The sequence below is a fragment of the Lynx canadensis genome, chromosome B4, assembly GCF_007474595.2.
Source record: "Lynx canadensis isolate LIC74 chromosome B4, mLynCan4.pri.v2, whole genome shotgun sequence".
NCBI classification, from domain to species: Eukaryota; Metazoa; Chordata; class Mammalia; order Carnivora; family Felidae; genus Lynx; species Lynx canadensis.
The window spans coordinates 93,866,385-93,872,551 of record NC_044309.1 but is presented as its reverse complement, the minus strand read 5'-3'; positions in this window follow the sequence as shown (position 1 = coordinate 93,872,551).

Genomic DNA, 6,167 nt, shown 5'->3' with positions numbered 1-6,167 from the left:
GGCTCCCTTCCAGCAGAGGTTAGCACCGAGCTCTGAGCACGGCAAGCTCCCAGGCAGCCATCTACGGGGCTTGAGATTCTTGGCAAGTTTCCTTCTGGCCGCCATAGGGACATGGCCATGTGGCAGCCCTCTCCGCGAATCTGTTTCACTGACCAGAATGGCTACCATTTATCATGAGCATAATGTTTTTTGGAAAGTGTGTCTACCTCTCCAGAAGCTCCTGTGCCTCTACCTTAGAACTAAGATACTCCCCTCCAGAGTAGTCCCTGTAGAGCTGTGGCATCTGAGGCAGACTCCCAACTCCGCCACTTACCAGCTCCATGACCTGAGCACGGCTGACCGTCTCAGAGCTGTTTCTTCATCTGGAAAATCTCTTCAGATTCACAGAGTTGTTAGGAGAGGTAAATGGACATTTATCTGAGTACTGAGTACACAGTAAAAGCTCAATAAGTGGGGGCTATTGATCCGGAAGCCTTCTCCAGGGAGATGGCTCATGAAGGAACGCGTAGAGCGGCTGTCTATGCAGCAGGTAGCTGGAGACCACGGGGTGAACAACTCATCATTCATCTGGAATGCCCGAAGTCCCACATCCTCTTAGTTCCATGCAAATGCCAGGGAGAGAGGCATACTGCCTGAATCCTTTCCTGCTCCTCCTTGCCTTTCTCCTCTCTTCCCTGGACCCTTTCCCAAGAACACAGGAAGGACTCTACCAGGGGCAATACTCAAATTATGTAAAAACTCAGACTGAAGAAGTATGACGTCGGCCAGGGAGCTGAAAGAGGGTCCTGGAAGCCTTCTGTTGCACCAGACATCACCACCCTATTTTATAGATTTCAGGGAAGTAAGGGGTCTCAGGAGAGGGTCCAGAGAAGCTGGCGCACTGGGGAGATTCCTCAGCAGACTCTAGGGAATGGTTCTTTACCAGCCAATATAGCAATGTGTTTACATTTTAACAACAAATATGACCACACCACCATGTGCCAACCAACTTGCCTCCAGTTGAGACCCTGAGAAGGTCATTATGGGACCCTCCTCCCAAGAATACAAGGGGCCAGAGAATGGATTAAGTCCATTTGGGGTTCATGCCCTGCTTGCAGAGTGAGTGAGTTGGGGAGAAGAGCTTTGCTGCCTAAGAGGCTGCTTGAGTGTTAAAACGCCCCTAGCCCTGTCATTCCTCACTGCATGCCCGGCTGTTGCAGTAGGAAGAAGAGATCCAGAAGTGGGATGATCCCAAGTCAAACACCATGGTGAATTCCTGAGGTGGGATGTCAGTGTCGGTGACCCTCTAGCCTGGACCTGAAAAAGAAGCACCACACTCAGTGCTGCGGTCCAGCACCAGCCCTTATGGTCATTCAGTCATTAATTCCACTAACACTCGTTAATCCCACATTAGGCGCCAGGTGCCGGCCTGAGGGCCGCGCAGACGACAGTGAGCAAGACAAGTAGCGTCTCTGCCCTCATGGAGCTCAGTCTAGCAGAGGAGCCAGACATAAAAGCATAATACAGGGTGACAAGAGCTACAACAGGGAAAAGACAGGGTGCTAAGAGAGCAAAGGGGGGCACCTAACCCAGAAGACTCACTGCAGGAAATAACGTGCCGGCCAAGATCTGAGGGCGGAGCGGGAGCTGGCCGCGTGAGGAGATGGGAGAAGCAGGCAGCAGCCCGTGCAAACACTAGACACTGGCTGAGCCCCCAGAAGAACAGAACAGTTGACGTGAACTTCAACATAATCATTTTGACGTGTCAAGATTGGGGTGCAATTAATGTTTAACTTGTGAGCCTAACTTCTTGCTTAACCAGAGAATGGTCTGGAAAGACTATAACCCTGTAAGTCTAAATTTCCAAGCCAAAGATGCAGGTTGGCAGGGAGACCAGGTTGGGAGGGAGGCAGTGTCGCAAGTGTTGGATATTGGTGTCACCCGAACGCATGTTCGAGCCCCACCCAACTCTACTTCTTAGCTGGGTGACTTTAACTGAGTCAGTTCAACCTCTCTAGGCTATAACTTGCTCATCTGAAAATGGAGAACGATGCTGGTATCTACTCTGTAGCACAGTAGTAATCAAATGAGAGAGTATATGAAGTCCTCAGCATGGGAAAGAGCATGGGGCCAACTCTCATTATTAAAAAATGGACGCTCAGTCCATTCAGCGTCCGATTCTTGGTTCCAGCTCAGGTCATGATCTTGCTGTTCATGAGTTCGAGCCCTGCATTGGGCTCTGCACCAACCGTGTGGGAGCCTGTTTAGGATTCTCTCTCTCTCCCTCTCTGCTCCTCCCCTGCTCTCTCTCAAAATAAATAAATAAAAACTTAAAAAAATAATAAATAGGGGCACCTAGGTGGCTCGGTCAGTTAAGTGTCTGACTTTGGCTCAGGTCACCATCTCACAGTTTGTGAGTTTGAGCCCTGCACTGGGTTCTTTGCTGTTAGTACGGAGCCTGCTTGGGATCCTCAGTCTCCCTGTCTCTCCCTCTGCCTCTCCCCCGCTTGCACGCACACACTCCCTCCCTCCCTCTCTCTCTCTCTCTCTCTAAAAGAAAACTAAAAAATAAACATTAAATAAATAATTAAATAAATCATGGAATCCACCCCCAACATAAACATCATTTTGTGCCCAAGAAGCTCAAGTGTTTTTGAGAAAAGAAATGTGACCTAATCTAAACATCATAGTTCGTATTTATTGAGAGTTCACACACGCCAGCCCCGTCCTACATGCATTATGTGGGTGGTTTTACTTCATTCTCATGAGAACCCAATAATAAAGGTGCCCCTGTTTTCCAGGTTTTGCAAACTAGGAAACCAAGGTGGAGAGGTCTGGTAACTTGCCTCAGGTCATCAAAAGCTTCAAAAATGTAGAACACTGACAATACCAAATGCTGGCAAGGATGGGGAGCAACAGGAACTCTCATTCATCACGGGTAAGAATGCAAAATGATACAGCCACTTTGGAAAACAGTTCGACAGGTTTTGACAAAACTAAGCATTCTCTTCCCATAAGATCCAGCGATCGTGCTCCTCGGCATTTACCCAAAGAAGCTGAAAACTCTATTCAAGATTGCCAAAAAACAAAAACAAAAACAAAAACTGGGAAGTAACCAAGATGTCCTTTAATCAGCGGAGGGATAAACTATGATACATCCAGACACTGGAATGTTAGTTGGCGCTAACGAGAAATAAGCAATCAAGCCATGGAAAGGCATAGAGGAAATTTAAAGGCATATTACTAAATGAAAGAAGCCAATCTGAACAGACTACATACGGTATGATTCCAACAATTTGACATTCTGGATAGGGTGAAACTATGGAGACGGTGAAAAGATTAGTGGTTGCCTGTTAAGGGAGAGAGAGAGATGTGTAGGCAGAGCACAGAAGATTTTTAGGGCAGTGAATCTACTTTGTATGAAACTACAATAGTGGATGCATCACCACACATCTGCCCAAACCCATAGAAAGTACCACCCCCAGAGCAAATCCCAGTTAGACTCTGAACTTTGGGCACTAATGACACGTCAGTGTGAGCTCATTGATTTTAACAAATGTACCACCGCGTGGGGGATGTCCATAGGGGATGCGGCATGTTCACGCGTGGGGAAGGGGGTATATAGGAACTCTCTGTACCTTCTGTTCAATTTTTCTGTGACCACAAAACTCTAAAAAATTAAATTTACTAATTAAAAAAAAAAAACAAACAAAACCAAAACCACAAAAAACAAGCTTCAAACCCAGGAAGTGGGGCTCTAGAGCACGTCTCTTTAACCACTAGACTATACTAACCTCCAGCTTCTAGCGGAAAGAAAAGTCCAACTTTGGATAGAAGGACAAAAGAAAAAACAGGTACATGTGAAGGGAAACAAAGAGATTGTCAGGGTTTGGAATGTACTCACGGCTCAGGACGCCAAGCTTTCCTAATCCTTTCTAGAGGGCCGGCCAGGCTTCCAGGCTGATGATGCCGACTCCCGCCTCACACGGAGTGTTTGACAAGAGGCACCTGACATGTGGCCTGAGGCCAGCATCCCCTGGGCCCTTTGGTCTGGAAAACAGCTGTGAGTAATTGGGGCACCAGGAGGAGAGAGTTTTATCAGCTGGCCTGTCCCGAGGCTGCCGGGAAGACTAATGTGCTGGTGCAGACATGCCTCCGGAAACTGCCCTATTTTTAGAGAAAGGCATTCTTTCACGGGCTGTGCTTCTGACAAAGGAGCAGGGTAGCCCTCTGCCCAAGGGGCAGCCAGCGAACATCAAGCCACGTCCACCGGTTTGCCTGACGTGGGGCTCGTTTTTCTGCAGGTGTGTGGACCACCATCCAAAGCATTTTACCAAAGGAGTTATAAGGTGCTCACTCGGGGAGCCTGGGTGGCTCAGTTGGTTAAGCGTCCGACTTCGGCCCAGGTCATGATCTCTCACTTTGTGGGTTCGGGCCCCACGTCCGGCTCTGTGCTGACAGCTCAGAGCCTGCTTCAGATTCTGCGTCTCCCTCTCTCTCTGCCCCTCCCCTGCTTGCACTCTGTCCCCCAAAAATAAATATTTAAATAAAATAAAATGCTTGCTCACTCTCCAGCTGAGAGAACCCAGTGTAATGCTGATTTCTGCCCCTGGAAAGGGAACATACAGATGTTGTAAGGTACTGTTCAAACGGTAGCATCTTGCCAACGTTTCAAAGAATACCATTCAAGGTCAATACAAAGCTGTCTTTGCTGTAAAGGGGCAAATGTCTGCAAGGGAGACCATAAGATTAATTTCTGTTTTAATACACCTGCTGGGAGGAGATGTTGGGGGAGTCCATAGTGGACCAAAAAGATATAGGCTTGGCCCAGTAGGCTTTGGGTCTCCCCAGCACCAAATCGGGAAACCAGCTAGGGCCCAGGAACTGAGAGAAATAACACCAGGGCTGGCCCAGGGCTCCACTCTCTTGATCATGCATTAGGACTCCCTGGAGGAATCCCAGCCCAAGAGCTAATAATAACACTAATAATAAAAGGATAATAATATCAACCATTTTTTAAGTGCCTTCTATGTGTAAGACACTTTAAATACATTATGTCCTGGCAGCCTCATGCAGTGGGTATAATTACTCCAGTTTTGCAGGTGAGTGAACTGAGGCTCAGAGAAGGGAATGGCAGAAATATGTTAAAAAAAAAAAAAAAAGTAAAAAAGGAATGCTGGGTCAAGGTCTTTGCCATCTTAACCTAAAACAAAAACAACGCTGTTTTTCTCAAGCACGGTCCCCGCCCCATTCACCCGCCCTGACCTGCATTTGCCATGAAATGTCATGTGGAAATCTCCACTGCCAAGCTGGATGGGGACCTTAGGGACCATCTCCTCCAACCCTCTGGTCTCCAGATGAGGGAAAGGAGAGCATGAGAAGTTAAACAACTTGCCCACGAGCACACAGCCGTTTAGAGAAGTTCGAACACAGATCCCTGGAGTCCACGTAGGGGTCTCTCCCATAGCACCAGCCCACCCATCGGTGTGACTCAGGATTCACACTGAGCCCCACTATCTGAAAGATACCCTTGATTGGGAAACACCGAACGAATGCTCCTCCTCCCTCCAAAAGTAGATGGGAGGAACTCTCCAACTGGAGAAAAACCACAGCTTGCCCTGGGCCTCTGGGGAGCCCAAGTTGGTTTGTGGCCTTACAGAGCTAGATGTCTCCAGACCCCCAACAATCTACTCACAGAATGTACCCCCATAATCACATAACTGCTCTTCTGTCATTCTCTCATGTAAACACACTTCCTCAGGGGAGTGTCACAGATGTCTACCCACAAAAACTTGTGGCTGGTGGTCTTTTGCGAACTCCTCCAGAGTCCCTCCTTCTCCAACATGACACTTGCTGGGCTTCACTTGGACGAAAGAAATCCCGACAAGCTAGAGAGGGAGGAGTGAGCTTCCATGGTCAGCCCCTCCAAATCAGAACCCCCGTTCCAATTTGTCCCATCCCAGTGTCTGTTCAGCAGTTGTGTGGGGAAGAGCAGTTGACATCAAGGAGAGACGATGTCACAGCCTTCAGCTTTGCCCATGTTCCCTTACCTCTCCATGCCATGATGATCTGAAGGCACAGCAGAGCCACCAAGATCAGCTTCACTGTCCTTGTTCAGTGGCTGCTCTCTACTCACCATTGGTTGCAAAGTTGTGAGGTTGCTCCATCCATTCCAGGAGGTTCTAAGT